The sequence below is a fragment of the Chrysemys picta genome, chromosome 20, assembly GCF_011386835.1.
Source record: "Chrysemys picta bellii isolate R12L10 chromosome 20, ASM1138683v2, whole genome shotgun sequence".
Lineage (NCBI taxonomy): Eukaryota > Metazoa > Chordata > Testudines > Emydidae > Chrysemys > Chrysemys picta.
Window position 1 is genome coordinate 14,695,266 of NC_088810.1, and position 17,609 is coordinate 14,712,874.

Here is a 17,609-nt window from a genome sequence, read left to right on the forward strand (position 1 = left end):
CCTTTAAACGTCCAAATGCACATTCTACCACCATTCTGCACTTGCTCAGCCTGTAGTTGAACAGCTCCTGACTACTGTCCAGGCTGCCTGTGTATGGCTTCATGAGCCATGGCATTAAGGGGTAGGTTGGGTCCCCAAGGATAACTATAGGCATGTCAACATCCCCAACAGTTATTTTCTGGTCTGGGAAGTAAATCCCTAGTTGCAGCCGTTTAAACAGACTAGTGTTATTGAAGACGCGAGCATCATGAACCCTTCCCGGCCATCCCACGTTGATGTTGGTGAAACGTCCCTTGTGATCCACCAGTGCTTGCAGCACCATTGAAAAGTACCCCTTGCGGTTTATGTACTGGCTGCCCTGGTGCTCCGGTGCCAAGATAGGGATATGGGTTTGTAGTGAGGCGATGTGGCTCCCCGCTGCCCCGGAGAGGGAAGAGCCCCTCTGGAGGCCGGAGTGGGCGGAACTAGGGAGCTTTGAGCCCGCCCCTCAGAGGGTCAGGTGGAGACCCGGAAGTATAAAGGCTTGCCCTCAGAGCTCAGTAAGGCTCCAGCTGCGGGAGAGGCCAGACGCCTCCAGCCTAGCCCGCGACTGGGAAAACCCCATGGCTCAAGGCGGCCACCAGGACTGGCCGGGTGTACCCTGCGCCTGCTACCCGGAGGAGTTGCCGGGCCTGCCCTGCGCCCACTACCCAGAGGAGTTGCCGGGCCCGCCACTCGCCGAGGAACCTATGGTGCTGGACCCCCCAGAGGACAACACCCTGACCCAAGTACGACCCGAGGGGGAGTTTGGAAGTAGCCCGGGGGCAGCCGACGCTAGTCTGGCTGCAGCACTGCCAGAGCCCATGTCAGTGTGTTGCGGCCAGGATCCCCACTGACTAAGCAGCGGGTCTGGGGCTGGGACGCAGTGGAGTGGGAGGGTCTGCATCCCCCCCTGCCACCCAACTCGTGGGTGGCAGTCTCCCCCTCTCCCAGGCCTTTGGAGGCTTGGGCCTACTATTGTTGCCCCGCCCTGACCTAGGGCCTAGGCTTGCCACTAACTGTACTATTGTTGCTCAGCCCTGCCTGAGGGCCTGAGCCCTTGATTCTGGTGCCCTGCTCTGACCCAGGGCTTGGGTTTATGGTCTTTGTTCCAGTACCGCAAGGGCTGCCGAGGAAGACCCCACGGCCAGACTAATTCCCTGACCAGCAACTGTGTGTAGTAAGCCAGTGTGGCTCCCCGCCGCCCCGAAGGGGGTCGAGCCCCGGCAAACCCTTGTACATGGTTCCATCTATCGCCCCACCACAGTTAGGGAATCCTATTGCAGCAAAGCCATCCACTATGACCTGCACATTTCCCAGAGTCACTACCTTTGGTAGCAGCAGCTCAGCGATTGCTTTGGCTACTTGCATCACAGCAGCCCCCACAATAGATTTGCCCACTCCAAATTGATTCCCGACTGACCGGTAGCTGTCTGGCATTGCAAGCTTCCACAGGGCTAGCGCCACTCGCTTCTCAACTGTGAGGGCTGCTCTCATCCTGGTATTCTGGCGCTTCAGGGCAGGGGAAAGCAAGTCACAAAGTTCCATGAAAGTGCCCTTACACATGCGAAAGTTACGCAGCCACTGGGAATCGTCCCAGTCCTGCAACACTATGCGGTCCCACCAGTCTGTGCTTGTTTCCCGGGCCCAGAATCGGCGTTCCACGGCTAGAACCTGCCCCATTAACACCATGATCTCCAAAGCACCGGGGCCCGCGGTTTGAGAGAATTCTGTGTCCATGTCCTCATCACTCTCGTCGCCACGTTGCAGTCGTTGCCTCCTCCTCGCCTGGTTTTTCAGGTTCTGGTTCAGCATAAACTGCACAATAATGCGTGAGGTGTTTACAATGTTCATGACTGCTATCTTGAGCTGAGCGGGCTCCATGCTTGCCGTAGTATGGCGTCTGCACAGTTCACCCAGGAAAAAAGGTGCAAAACGGTTGTCTGCCGTTGCTTTCACGGAGGGAGGGGAAGGATGTACCCAGAACCACCCGGGAAAATGTTTTTTGCTCCATCAGGCATTGGGATCTCAACCCAGAATTCCAATGGGTGGGGGAGACTGCGGGAACTATGGGATAGCTATGGGATAGCTACCCACAGTGCAACACTCCGGAAATCGACGCTAGCCTCGGTACATGGAGGCACACCGCCGAATTAATGTGCTTAGTGTGACCGCATGCACTCGACTTTATACAGTCAGTTGCCAAAAATCGAATTCTGTAAAATCGGAGTAATCCCGTAGTGCAGACATACCCTTAATCTGGCTGCAGACAAAGGTTTTAGGCCTTACAATATGGCTGCAGACAAAGGCCTTATCTTTACAGGCTAATATAATGCCAATTTTTAAACAGGGCTCATGGAGGCGACCCTGGGAGTTACAGATTGGGAAGCCTAACTTCAGTACCAGGCAAATTGGTAGAAACTATAGGAAAGAGCAGAAGTATCAGACACACAGATAAATATGAGTTGCTGAGGAAGAGTCAACGCGGCTTTTGTAAAGGGAAATCGTGTCTCACCAATCTATTAGAACAGATGTGTGATGTATGTATGGTCAGTGTGTAAACAATTATGTATGTGTGCTGGAAATATGGTACCAAAATATGTTCAGACCAAGTGTAACCCACTAAATTTTGATTACACGAGTACCCACTATAATTCCACTTTACTGCAGGCATAGTGAGCGAGTTCAGTCTGTTTTGACAGTGGGACTCCCACGTGTGGATAATAACACATCAGATAAATACGCACATTTGGATAGTTGTGGATGCCCATACCTGGAGTTGTTCCAGTTTGGAATAAAGACACCACAATGTAGTAAAGCTGCTCAGACTAAAAAAAAAAAATCTATAAGAGGACAGTTTGAGAGTTAACTGAGACCCCATACAAATCTCATCACAGTCATATCATTACAGCAAATACTTCACTCCCGAAAGGTACGCAGGCCACAGATCCTATGCATTTAAAACAGTCACCACTGAATTGGCATTAATACTCTGTCCTGGGCTGAACATGCAGCAGTTCTTTGAATGGGCTGGTGTCCTTAGCTTCCAGGTTAGCTTCTCACTGCAATTAGTAAAAGCAGGCCTGTGAGCATCAGTCTTAAGGGCAGAGATCTTCACCCCACTCCAGTCTGGCTGTCTCCCCCTGGGCCTGGCTGAACTCACTGAAGAGTTTGACACCTTTTTTCCTCTATACTTTGGAGTTGACTTGTTGGCCCCCATCCTTGGAGATGACCTACTGAACCTGCTGCCAGGGTTTGTGCACTTTCCCCCTTTGTTTACCTGCTAGTCCCAGACTAACTGGATTCAGTGGGCAGCTGCTCCCCACAAAAACAAAACAAACCTGACCACTGTGGTTTAACAGGAACATCAACCTGACAGAAGCATGTTACACAAGAAACCTGAGTAGAGCAGAGAAGCAAGTTTGTCATTGACAAAGGAATGTGGTTTCACCTGTTTTTCTGTGTCTCCAATGTAAATAGAGCAAGGAGAGGCCAGAGCAATGGCTGGACATTTACATGAGATCAAAACTACGAGACCAAACTAGCTGGAAACATAAAGGGTAACAAGAAAACATTCTACAAATACATTAGAAGCGAGAGGAAGACCAAGGACAGGGTAGGCCCGTTACTCAATGAGGGAGGAGGGGGAACAACAATAGAAAATGTGGAAATGGCAGAGGTGCTTAATGATGTCTTTGTTTCGGTTTTCATCAAGAAGGCTGGTGGTGATTGGACGTCTAACATAGTGAATGCCAGTGAAAATGAGGTAGGATTAGAGGCTAAAATAGGGAAAGAACAAATTAAAAATTACTTAGGGCTTGTCTACACTGGCACTTTACAGTACAGTACTGCAACTTTCTCTCTCAGGGGTGTGAAAAAACACCCCCCAAGCCAGTAGTGTAGCTAGTGGGGTTCAGGGGAAGCAGCCGCTTCCCCTCAGTAAATTTTTCAAAAGCGGCGCCTCCTGGGCTGCCGCTGGGGTCCTGCAGGCAAGTGGGGGGGCAGCACAGTCGGACTCTGGAGGAGCCATTGGGGGGGGCGGCGGCTCCTGGGCCATCGCACCCCACGCTCAGCGCGGCCCCAACATCGCTGCCGTGGCCGCCCCCTGCGGCGGCTCAGGACTCGGTGCCCGAGCGCTCTGCAGCTGGCGGGCAGATCCCCTCTCCCCGGCAGCTTCCTGCTTCCGGGCCGAGGGGAGCAGAAAGCTGCCGGGGAGAGGGGATCTGCCCAACAGCTGTGGAGCGCTCAGCCGCCAAGCCCTGAGCCGCCGCAGGAGGCAGCCACGCTGAGCATGGGGCGCGATGGCTGAGGAGTCTGGCCGCTTCGCTCCTCCGGTGGCGCCCGCCGCCCCCCCAAATGGCTCCTCCGGAGTCCGGCTGTGCTGCCCCCACTCCCCCTTGCCTGCAGGAGACCAGCGGCGGCCCGGCAGGCTCCGCTTTTGAAAAAAATGCTGGGCTGCCTGGGCAAGGGAACCAGGAAGCTGCCGGGGAGAGGGAATCTGCCCGCCACCTGCTGCCCACCCCACTGCTCCGCTCCCCCCAGCCCCCGGGAGAAGTGAGCAGCGCCCGCCCGCCACCCCTTCACCCGCACCCGCCCCCCCCACCAAGCCCCTCCGAGGGGAGGCGCAGCATGGCCGCAGCGTGGCCGGAGGAGCCGGGGGGGGGGGCGCGGAGCAGCCAGAGGAGGAGCCAAGGAGGGGCGTGGCCAGAGGAGGAGCCAAGGGGGGGCACCTTTCTTATGGTTGCTCCCCCTGCACTGAGAAGCTGGCTACGCCACTGCCCTGAGCGCTGCAAGTTTCAGCGCTGTAAAGTGTCAGTGTAGACAGTGCACTAGTGGTAGCTATTCCCCTCGTGGAGGTGGGTTTTTTTTAGACTACACAAGCCGCAGTGCCGCAACAGCGCTTTAACGTTGCCAGTGAAGACGTGCCCTTAGACAGTTAGATGTCATCAAGTCACCAGGCTTTAATTTCTGTACCCGGAAAGATAATGGAGCAAATAATAAAGCAATCAATTTGCAAACATCTAGAAGATAATAAGGTGATAAGTAAGTCAGCATGGATTTGTCAAGAACAAAGTGTGTCAAACCAACCTGATAGCTTTCTTTGACAGTGTGGATAAGGGGGAAGTGGTAGACATGGTATATCTTGACTTTAGTAAAGCTTTTGATATCATCTCTGTGACCTTCTCATAAACAAACTAAGGTATAGGCACTTAAGATAACTCACTGATTGTCCCGCTTTCTCAGTCTGAGACAGGAGTCCTCCCCTCTTGCACTCTCCTGCTAGTGCTTCCTCCCGGTATCCCATTTCCCCACTTACCTAGGGCTTTGTTCTCCTTCTCCCGGTGAACCTAGTTTAAAGCCCTCCTCACTAGGTTAGCCAGCTTGCTTGCGAAGATGCTCTTCCCTCTCTTCGTTAGGTGGAGCCCGTCTCTGCCTAGCACTCCTCCTTCTTGGAACACCATCCCATGGTCGAAGAATCCAAAGCCTTCTCTCCGACACCACCTGCGTAGCCATTTGTTGACTTCCACAATTCCACGGTCTCTACCCTGGCCTTTTCCCTGCACAGCGAGGATGGACAAGAACACCACTTGTGCCTCAAACTCCTTTATCCTTCTTCCCAGAGCCACGTAGTCTGCAGTGATCTGCTCAAGGTCATTCTTGGTAGTATCATTGGTGCCCACATGGAGAAGCAGGAAGGGGTAGCGATCTGAGGGGTTGATGAGTCTCGGCTGTCTCTGTCACATCATGAATCCTAGCTCCTGGCAAGCAGAAGACCTCTCGGTTTTCTTGGTCGGGGCGGCAGATAGATGACTCAGTCCCCAACCACCCCACCCGCCTCCTTCTCTTGGGAGCGGTGGTCGTGGAACCCCCATCCCTAGGACAGTGCATCTCATGCCTTCCAATTGGTGGAGTCTCCTGCTCCCTTCCCTCAGATGTATCATCTAGTCCACTCTCCGCATTAGTACCTGTGGAGAGAACATGAAAACGGTTGCTCACCTGTATCTCCATTGCTGGTACATGGACACTCCTCTTTCTTCTTCTGGAGGTCACATGCTGCCAAATGTCTTCACCGTCCCTCTGTCCCCTCTGTGCAGCCTGCTCCGATTCTTCAGAACGTTGTGCCCGTAGAAGCATATCCTGACGTCTGTCCAGGAAATCTTCATTTTCTCGTATGCAACGCAGGGTCGATACTTGTTTCTCCAGACCTTGAACCTTCTCTTCCAATACAGAGACCAGCTTGCACTTTGTACAAAGTCGCTTCTGTCCTGTGGAAGAAAGACAAACATGGCACATCCTGTGCAGGTTACAACAGCTGAATGCTCACCTTCCATAATTTCTTCCTTCTAGGAGCTTCCTCGGCTGTTGCAACAACGCACAGAAGCCCGCAAGATGAAAGCCTCAATGGGCTCTCCCCAGGCAAACTCCCTCTGTTAGCCTTCACTGTTCGCCGCTCAGCTGGTTTGCTGCTGACTACATTTTTATAACAGTCAGGCCCACTCAAGGCCCACCTGGAACAAAGCACACCCAATTCAAACTTTTCAAACAATCAAGCACACGGTCAAACTGACAAACTGTCCCCGCAACAGACACTCAGATACTCACCAACACAGCCCCCCTAATGCAGCACTTGTTTGTTCCATCGTGGTAGGATACTTTTCCATATCACTCAGCAATTACTTCAGCAGGTACCATTGCAGCACACAAGCTAGCAGCATACGGACATGGTCTGCAACCAGATGCATGCAGGAGCTGTTCCCTTACAGCGTTACCCTCAGGAGTGAGGTATCAGCTAAAATCACCACTGCGTGTGGAAAATAGTATCAATATTCAGTTCATATACCCTATACGCATACACTCATGCCCTTGAGCTACCCTCCACCATTATTTTCCCAACTCCCCCCTGCGCTGTACTCACTGGTGTGCCTGGGGCAGCCCTCACTGAAAATGCCAAGGTCAGGGCAGGCTGCAAAAGGTAGATCAGATACTCCCCAAACTGGTGGTTAACACTGAAGTTAAACTCACCAACCAGTCACAAACTGTGCTCCTGATCCCCTACACTGGTTGTCGAGAAGCTGAAAAAAGAAATCATACTGCCCCCTTTATTGCATTGCAGTTCTCTGCCTCCCAATCAGCATGTGATGGGTTGAACCCCGCATCTGAGATGCCACCTGATGTGCTGGGTTCGCACTGGTTCCGCCCGTTCCACCACCCGAGTTTCCTCACCCTGTCCTAGCTGTGCCAGGCCCTCAAGCCCTCTCCAGCACACTCATTCAGGCTGATTGCCTACTGTCTGGTGGGCGTTCCCACAGTTATAATTGTTACAAAGTCAATATTCCTAACCTCAGATACGGAAATGATACATGAATACAAATTGGATAAACATAATCAGTAGATCATAATCTTTTTAATGATACTCACATGACCCATCTTGCATAAAGCATATCTTAGTTATGCCATATTTATATCATACCAATATTTCTATGAAGAATATGGGGAGTCACACAGCACATAGGTCCAGTACAGTGAGAAGTTATTTAAAAACTCTGCTCACATATACAAAGAGTTCTTCTGACCCCAAAGGGTCAGCCACTTTACCAGGTCAATATTAGTTTGGATCTTACCCAAAATACCATGCTGCCAGCCAATCCTTCAGTGATTAAAACTAAAGATTTATTATAAAGGAAAAACAAAGAACAAGAGAGTTGTTAAATAGTAAAACAGTCAGATACATACAAAGACTTCAAAGTCCATATATCTGGTTCTTAGCAGTATTGGTGAGTTTGCTGGCTGGCTTGAAAGTCCCTCTGGAACACATCCACAGCTTGGAATCACACATTCAGAGCTTCATTTGTAGAAAAGCAGTCACTGTGGTTCTGGATCCAGACATTTATACTGATGCACCAACACTGGATGAAGAGAAGTGTGCCCTCTCTACACTGAAAAACGGACGCGCAGTCGGTGCTGATGGCATCCCCCCAGAGCTGCTAAAATGTGTTATTGTTCCTGTAGCAGAATCACTTCTGGCCATATTTCATCTAGTGTGGAGAACTGGGACCCTGCCTGTTGTAGGAGCAGCAGTGATCTGTATGTTCTGTATGACTATGCTATGTATAACCTGTATGCTCAAAAGGTCTATTATACTTCCCCTCTCCCCGCTTTTGTCTCCTCTCCCTCTCTGAATACCTGTGAAGTGGCTTTCCCCTTCCCACTCCCTCTTGGAATGCTTGTGGGATGAATGGGCTGGTTGAACAGTTGGAAGATCAGAAGAGCTCCCAGGTAGACAAGATGTCTGGGACTCTAATTAGGCAGCGATCACACACCCAATGCATGGACACTGCCCGAGGTGGAGTGTGACCAACCAGACGTGGCCAAGTCATCTCTAGTTGCAGGCCATGAGGAGCAGGTCCTTAAAAGGGGAAGGGGCCATGTGCTCAGCAGTGCACTCACAAGCTTGTACCTCCCATGAAGGCCCTTCGCCTGGACCGCCTGGCCAGTGGTTCGCTGCGTTGCATTCCATCGTGCCTCGGGAAGACTTTCCTTCATCACACTGTCCATCACTGTGCTGTGGGACACTTACCTTGAAGGATCCTGACATCTCCAGTGCCATGCCTGTCCTGGGAGCGTGAGTATGCGAGTGTAAGTGTGATCCCCCCTCCCCCCTTCTTTTGAGCTTAGCTATCAGTATAATAAAAATGCTGCTTCCTGCCAAACTCTGGTGGGTCATTAGTCCTCCCTAAGCTTACTAGCTGGCCCAATTTCGGGTAACACTGCCAACCGCCTGGAAGGACGATATTGTGATCTCACTCTATAAGGGCAAGGGATCGCGCAGTGAAAGTAAGAGCTACAGGCCGATCCCCTTGTTCTCCATTCCAGGGAAGGTGTTTGCGCATGTTTTGCTGGCACGCCTGGAGCCTTTGCTACACCGAAAGCATCGTCCCCAACAGCCAGGCTTTACGGGGAACAGGTCCACATTAGATGCCATTTTGGTCCTTCACTTGTTGTCGGAGATACATTGCGAGTTCAGAAAACCCCTGCACGTAGCGTATGTTAATCTTAAGGCTGCATTTGATTCAATAGACCGTGTCGCGTTACGGAAGGCCACAAGGGTGTAGGTGTCCCTACCACTCTGCTGGACTTGATTAGAGAGCTGCATAATGGAACCACTGCCTGTGTTCGTCTGGGGAACTGGATGTCAGCACCTTTTAAATCAGTATCTGGTATTAGGCAGGGTTGCGTTCTGGCCCCTGCACTCTTTTGTTGAGCAATGGATTTCATAATGCAGCATTCTGTCAGGTCCATAGGCACTGAGATAGATGATCTCTCGCTCACAAACCTTGACTACGCTGATGACGTTGTTCTTTTAGTACAGAGCCCCGACAGGTTTCGTGAGGCCCTCCAGCATATGGAGGAGGAGTCAGCCAAGATTGGTCTCTATGTTTCATGGTCAAAGACAAAACTGCAAAATCTAGGACCAGGTCCACCCGCAACTCCAATCTCTTTGAACAATGAAACCATCAAATCAGTTTCCAGCTTTTGCTATCTGGGTTCTATACTTACCAGCTCCTCCAATTCTCACACGGAGGTTCTCCATCGGATTGGCATCGCAGCATCTGCCATGGGCCGTTTACAATGGATATGGAATCAAAATCATCTTAGTGTGACAACCAAGTTCAGGATTTATTCGAGCTGTATCCTCCCTATACTGTTGTATGGCTGCGAAACATGGACACTACACTGCTCAGACTGGACAAAGCTGGAGGCTTTCTATATCAAATGTCAACATCGAATATTGGGCAAAAAGTGGAATGACTTCATCTGTAATGCAGATGTTTATGGTCGCTTGGGTCTACAGACTACTGGGGCCATTGTCTGCAGGTCGCATCTTACGCTTTTCGGACATGTTGCAAGGATGCCACAAGATGTTCCAGCGAAGGCCGTTCTCTGGGTGGCTTGTGACATCTGGGATAAAATTCCACCAACTGAGGGGTGAAGGTGACCTAAAGGCAGACCCTCTTTTACATGGGTTCATCAAGTCTGTTCCAGTGTTGGACTCTCAGACGGTCAAGCCTTTGCGGTTGTGCAGGAATGGACCAAATGGCGAATGATCGCTATGGCCAACTGTCTGTCTAAGTGTTGAAGAAGAAGAGAAGACATGTGCACTGTTCCCCTCTGGTTTGTCACTCCCAAAGGTGTGAAGCCAGCCCCCTAGTTAGGAGCTAATTTTGGCACACGCACGCCACACAGTTTGCACCCCAGGAACCTTCTTAGGGTAAAAATAAACAAAAGGTTCATTGTATAGAAAAATCCCAGATTCCAAGATAAAATAGCAGGGAAAAGAAACATGTACAAGTTACCCAGAGTGAGTGACGGGGTGTGGGAATGGAGTGAGCAGGGGGGAGAGGCCTCAGAGAAGAGGCAGGGGTGGGACAAGGGTGTTCATTTTTGTGCAAGTAGAAAGTTGGCAACCCTACCCTAAGTTTCTATCAAGAGGAGCAAAGAAGACCAGGGAATTATAGACCAGTCAGCCTAACTTTGATACCTGGAAAGATACCGGCACAAATTAATAAATAATCAATTTGTAAGCATCTAGAGCAGGGGTTATCAAACTTCATTGCAATGGGACCCTCTTCTGACAGCAAAGTTACTACATGACCAGGGGAGGGGGCGCAGCCCGAGCCCTGCTGCCCCGGGTGGGGAGGGAGGCAGCCGTATCCCGAATCCTGCCGCCCTGTGTGGGGGTGGAGCTTGGGTTTCAGCATCAGCCCTGGGTCCCAGGAAGTCTAATGCTGGCCCTGGCGACCCCATTAATATGAGGTAGTGACCCATTTTGGGGTCCCGACCCACAGTTTGAGAACTGCTGATCTAGAGGATAATAAGGTTATAAGGGATAGCCAGCATGCATTTGTCAAGAACAATCATACTAAACCAACCTAATATCCCTCTTTGACAGGGTTCCGGGCCCAGTGGATGGGGGGAAGCAGCAGATGTGATATATCTTGATTTTAGGAAGGCTTTTTGACACAGTCCCACATGACAATCTCATAAACAAAAGATGGTCTAGATGAAACTACTATAAAGTGGGTGCACAACTGGTTGAAAGACCGTACTCAAAGAGTAGTTATGAATGGTTCACTGTCAAACTAGGAGGACATATCTAATGGGGTCCCACAGAGGTCAGTCTTGGGCCCAGTACTATTCAATATTTTCATTGATGGCTTCTTGGATAATGGAGTGGAGAGTATGCTTATAAAATTGGCAGATGACACCAACGTGGGAAGGCTTGCAAACACTTTGGAGGATCGGATTAAAACTCAAAACACCCTGGACAAATTGGAGAATTGGGCAGAATTCAACAAGATGAAATTCAATAAAGACACGTGCCAAATAATTCACTTAGTAAGTAAAAATCAAATGCACAACTACAAAATGGGGAACAACAGGCTAGGTGGTGGAAAGGGGTCTGAATGTCATAGTGGATCGCAAATGAAATATGAGTCAACAATGTAATGCAGCTGCAAAAAAGACTAATTCATTCTAGGATGTATTAACTGGAGTGTCATATGTAAGACATGGGAGGTAATTGTCCCCTCTCTACTCGGCACTAGTGAGGCCTCAGCTGGAGTAGTGTGTCCAATTCTGGGTTCCACGCATTAGGAAAGATGTGGACAAACTAGAGTTACCATATTTCCACAATCAAAAAAGAGGACACTGGGGGGGGGGAGCCCTGCCCTAGCCCTGCCCCCATCCACTCCCTCCCACTTCCCACCCCCTGACTGCCCCCCTCAGAACCCCAACCCCCCCTGCTTCTTGTCCCCTGACTGCCCCCTGCTGAGAATCCCCCACCCTAACTGCCCCCCCTAGGACCCTACCTATCCCCTGACTGCCCCGACCCGTATCCACTTGCATGGGTGGCAGGTTGTAGAAATTTTGGTGGTGTCCAGAACCCACCCCCCTCTGAGTCTGAATGGGAACATGATCACAGTCTTCAAATATGGTAAGGACTGTTATTAATAGAGAGGATGGTGGGCAATTGTTCTCCATGTCCCCTGAAGGTAGGACAAGAAGTAATGGGTTTAGACTACCACAAGGGAGATTTAAGTTAAATATTAGAAAAAAAAACTTTCCACCTGTAAGGGTACTTAAGTTCTGGAACAGGCTTCCAAGGGAGGCTGTGGAATCCCCATCACTAGAGGTTTTCAAGAACAGGTTGGACAAACACCTGTCGGGGTGGTCTAGCCTTACTTGGTCCTGCCTCAGCTCTGGGGACTGGACTAGATGACTTCTCAAGGTCTCTTCCAGCCCTGCATTTCTATGATTCTAGAACAGGTCCATGATATTCATAGACTCTCAAACTGGAAGGGACCTCGAGAGATCATCGAGTCCAGTCCCCTGCCCTCATGGCAGGACCAAATACTGTCTAGACCATCCCTGACAGACATTTATCTAACCTACTCTTAAATATCTCCAGAGATGGAGATTCCACAACCTCCCTAGGCAGTTTATTCCAGTGTTTAACCACCCTGACAGTTAGGAACTTTTTCCTAATGTCCAACCTAAACCTCCCTTGCTGCAGTTTAAGCCCATTACTTCTTGTTCTATCCTTAGAGGCTAAAATGAACAAGTTTTCTCCCACCTCCTTATGACACCCTTTTAGATACCTGAAGACTGCTATCATGTCCCCTCTCAGTCTTCTCTTTTCCAAACTAAACAAACCCAATTCTTTCAGCCTTCCTTCATAGGTCATGTTCTCTAGACCTTTAATCGTTCTTGTTGCTCTTCTCTGGACCCGCTCCAATTTCTCCACATCTTTCTTGAAATGCAGTGCCCAGAACACAATACTCCAGTTGAGGCCTAACTAGCGCAGAGTAGAGTGGAAGAATGACTTCTCATATCTTGCTCAGAACACACCTGTTAATGCATCCCAGAATCACATTTGCTTTTTTTGCAACAGCATCACACTGTTGACTCATATTTAGCTTGTGGTCCACTATAAACCCTAGATCCCTTTCTGCCATACTCCTTCCTAGACAGTCTCTTCCCATTCTGTATGTATGAAACTGATTGTTCCTTCCTAAGTGAAGTACTTTGCATTTGTCTTTATTATGTAGTGTCCATGCCTGGCTTCTTCAGAGCTTCATAAGAATGTCAGCATCCTCCTTCTTTTCAAAACGTTTCTCAGAGTTGTGAGCAAAACCATCCCTCACAGAAGACATGGGCATGCTCTTGCATTGACCAGCCTCTGATGTCACAGGGCTCTCTTCAGCAGATATATTTATAACATTTCCTCCCTGGAGTTCTGATTGGCTCAGTGAGAAGGTGAGTAAATGGGAAGTGACCTGCCATGTGGTTTGTCTACAATGAAACCAACCATCCTATAGAGCTTCAGAAACAGACGCAGAGCCTGTCTAGTAACTGCCATACCCTGATTCTGGGCCAGGTGATCAGCCCTGCACTGTACACATGTGCTGAAACACAATATCACAATATTTTAAGTGAGCCCCAAATATTTTTGTTGCACCTATGAGCCTGTGTCCTCACACCTTTGTGGCTATCGCAGTCATGGACTCATTAATATTACCATCAGAATGGAAGAAAGGTATAACAGACAATGCTGTGTTTGTAAGTTACATTTTCCTGGGAGCTCATAGTTGGTAAAAAAACAAGGTTTATATCCTGTGTGGCTAGTGAACAGGGAGAGGCTGAGATCAAAGGGGAATCTTTCAAGCACCAAAACCATGGATCAATTGGTTAAGTCTAACGGGAGAAGAGTGCCACCACTTTATACACATTGTTTATAGAGGGGATCACTGTGCCAATAGGCCATCACCCTCTCTGTGCATAGCAGACTCTACCCGTGACACTATCAGGCCTTTATTCTGCTCAGGAAAGGTGTCCTGACCAGCATAGGGCAGACAAAAGGCATGAGAGCATCCTGTATGTGTGTATATATATCTCCTCAATATATGTTCCATTCTATATGCATCCGAAGAAGTGGGCTGTAGTCCACGAAAGCTTATGCTCTAATAAATTTGTTAGTCTCTAAGGTGCCACAAGTACTCCTGTTCTTCTTTTTCCTTAATTGTAATTTATTGAACTTGTGTCAGGCCAGAATTGATACTTGTTCAATATTGCCAAGGCTTTTCTACCCAGGGGAACGTTCAGGGAAGTTCAGAGGAGTGCCCCACTGCTTTGCTCCTTCTTTTTGGATTTAAAAGGTCAAATGGGGGATACACCTGGACTCTACAAGACTTTCAAAGTCTTCAACACAGGTCAAAGGCCTGAAGATTAATTGTGTTCAACACTCTTCGATGGCTTCCCTGACTGCCACTGTCAAAACTAAGGCCACTTTATAAAAGCATCCACACAAGGGTTTAAGGCATGTAACTTACATGCATTCACTTTGTATCTTTAGTTCCACACGGTCTAGACAAGCCCTTCATAAAGGAAGGGAACAAGGGAAATTGAGGAGGGAAAAGTCTCTGTTAATTCCTTTTGTTTAAAATATTTTAACTGGTTTTCCAGGACACCCACACAAACTGGGGGCTGCAGACATTCAGATGCAAATTTCTCTGCTGGCGAAGGAGCAGTGTTACCAAACAGCCAGTGTGTCGGAGTTGTCAAGCTATGAATAATAATGGTTAATTTAACATTTGAGTCAGCAGTAAAGTCTGTGTCCTCTGTGCTAAGAAAATGTGTGTTTTTATCATGGGGTAACTAACATGCATTACCCATCCCACTGTAAAAACAAAGCGGAGACAATGCTTTTCTCTCTCACCAGTAGAAGTTGGTCCAATAAAAGCTACTCACTGCCTTACCCACCTTCTCTCTAGTGGAGACCAGGCACTTTAGTTTCACCAAAAGGCAAACTAAGTGAGGTCAGCACTATGCCCCCAGTGACACTGGCCCAGCAGGCAGGGCCGGCTCCAGCTTTTTTGCCGCCCCAAGCGGCGAAGAGGAAAAAAAAAAGATAAAGCCGCAATCGGCGGCACTTTGGCAGCTGCTCTACCGCGCTGCTTCATTCTTTGGCGGCAATTCGGTGGCCGGTCCTTCCCTCCGAGGGACTGAGGGACCTGCTGCCGAAGACCCAGACGTGCCACCCCTTTCCATTGGCTGCCCCAAGCACCTGCTTTCTGTGCTGGTGCCGGCCCTGCCAGCAGGTGCCAGCTTATGCCAAAGTCTCAGGCCAATTCACTTATGTATTAGCATAGATCAAAGTGATTGTTATATGTGTAAGAGTGTATTTGGTATTTAAATGACATGAAAACTAATGGGATGTTAAATGCATTGTTTTCACTTATCTGTATCCTGTTATAATGTAGTAGCAAACATTTGCATTGTGTATACCCCTGTAACTAAATAACCCATCAACCAAGGAAGAAGCCTTGTGGGATGCAAATGAAGAACGTTAGCAGGCAAGTGCTAATTTGTGCCCATTTGAAGGCAAGTGGTCATTGTGTGTGATGATCAGCGATCAAACTCTTCTCTCTCTCTCCACCAATCAAAGAAAGAACCCACATGGGTGGTGACCCTGTCAGCTTGTTTTCTGTGAGAAGAAGCTGTAAGTGTGAATTCAGGGAAAAATCCTGCATTTCTGGAATCTCTGGACTCAAAGGGCAGAATAACTGAACGAGAAGATGGAGATCCCCAGAGTTATTCTGGGTAGCCCTGAGAGACTTTTGGGAAACTGGCAAATTACTACATCTCTGCTACCATTTGGAATGATAGAATGTGATGCACCTGTACGTATATTTTACCTGTTTTAACCTCTCAATATATCATTTCTTTTTCTTAGCTAATAAACTTTTAGTTAGTTTACTATAGAGTTGGCTAGGACCGTTGTCTTTGATGTAAGATCTAGAATGCAACTTAACTTGGGTGACTGGTCTCTTGGGATTGGGCCCACAACCTAGAATATTTGTGATTTTTGGTACAAGTGACCATTTATCAAAGTCCAGTTTGTCTGGATGGCCAGACAGATGGGACGGGAGAGTCTAAGGGGACTGTCTGTGACTCCATGGTAAGCCTGTTAGATGTGAACTCCTGGATCATTGTGTTACTGGCTTCATAGGTGCCAACTTTCCCTGGCACTGGTGGGTGCTCACACCCCCCCACCCATTCCAACCCCTTCCCCAAAGTCCCTGCCCCAACTCCCCCCCCTCCTTGCCCCTATTAGACCCCTTCCCCAAATCCCCGCCACGGCCCCGCCTCTTCCCCGGAGTGTCCCCTCTCCTCCCCCCTCCCTCCCTGCTGCGTGAAACAGCTGTTTCACCTGGGAGCTAGGGGGAAAAAGCGGGCAAGCAGTGTGCGCGCGGAGCAGAGGTGAGCTGGAGCGGGGGAGGGGGGGTTACAGAATGGTAAACTTATAGGAATGAAGAATATCACTGAAAGGTATCATAACAAAATATGTAGCATACATAAAGGGCTATGAAATTAAAATATGGTTAGAAATATAAACAACTCAGTAGAAAAATCCACATTTGTGTGTGCAACAAGTAATAAAGCGTAAAGGAATGTTATAGGAATGTAGAGTTGTTTTAGGTATGTGGATTCTTTGGGTGAGGTAACAGCAAAAGTACAAAGCTCAGAAACAAAAAGGAAAATTAAAAGAATCCCAAATGTACATATTTATTTATTTTCATTTCATGACTTTTGGGTGTATAACTCATGATTTTTAAATGGTTGTGGGTGTCAGTCTACCTTGGGGTTGTATACTTGTAGTTATTAAAAACTACAGTAGAAAGTTGCCTTTGAGAAGGGTTTCATACAAATAGTACAGTGCCCTTAGGGCCAGATTTTTAAAAGTTATTTAGGCAACCAGTGGGATTTTCAAAAGCATCTAGGTGCTTTCAATCTTTAAAAATCGGGCCTGTTATGAATACTTGGAAACCAAGTTCTACACACAAGTGGAGACATATGATAAAGAACTAGGGTGTTGGACAGAGAGGCAAAACAACAGTCGACAAAGGCAATTCCCATTGCCGGCTTGAAGGAAACTGAAGAAGTTTTGACACCAAACCAGAAAATCACTCAACTAGCAACTACTAATATTTTTAATGATAATTTGCTATTAAAGATATCAATTAAATAGCCCAAGGACATCCAGCCGCACCCTGTTAACGAAGGTAAATGATGTAGTGCTCAGAGCCATAAACACAACATTCTCTGCAGTAAATAATGGAAAGGTGTGAAACTCCATCTGCAGTGCATTGCTGTGTGGGCCAGGCCTGGCACCGAGACCACCCCCGAAGGCCGAGCGGTGAACGGCTGCAGGCTGGGTGCAGACACGGGCACCCAGAGGGGATTCGAAGCGCTGGCCGTGATCATTTCGGGGGCTGCGTAAAGTGTTTCACTGCATCCAGTCTCCTTTGGCAGCTCAACGCTGGGCATCAGGGAGAGGGAGGAACCCCCGGGTCTGGCACTGCGATGCGGGGGTGGGGGGTGGTGCACTGCACCGCACCGTCCTGTGGGGAGAGCCCCTCCCCCCTCTTTTTGCACTCACTGCAGGTGGCTCCCCTCGCCTGGGGTAACTGTCACCCCGTCTCCCCCCCCCCAGGTCCCCTTGCTACCGTCGCAAGCCCCCACCCCCCCCC

At 49.0% G+C, this 17,609-nt stretch overlaps 1 long non-coding RNA gene across 2 annotated transcripts; it reads right to left on the bottom strand.

Moving 5' to 3' along the window:
• Positions 1-1,432: 1,432 nt before the first annotated feature.
• On the bottom strand, positions 1,433-17,494 carry LOC135976903 (uncharacterized). 2 transcript variants are annotated; one of them, XR_010594163.1, is made up of 4 exons: positions 6,935-17,494; positions 6,622-6,820; positions 5,336-6,284; positions 1,433-3,080 (listed from the first exon to the last, which is right to left on the bottom strand). It is a non-coding gene; the product is annotated as an uncharacterized LOC135976903 (long non-coding RNA). The 2 variants fall into 2 exon arrangements; XR_010594162.1 differs by having other exon boundaries at positions 6,622-17,494.
• Positions 17,495-17,609: the final 115 nt, after the last annotated feature.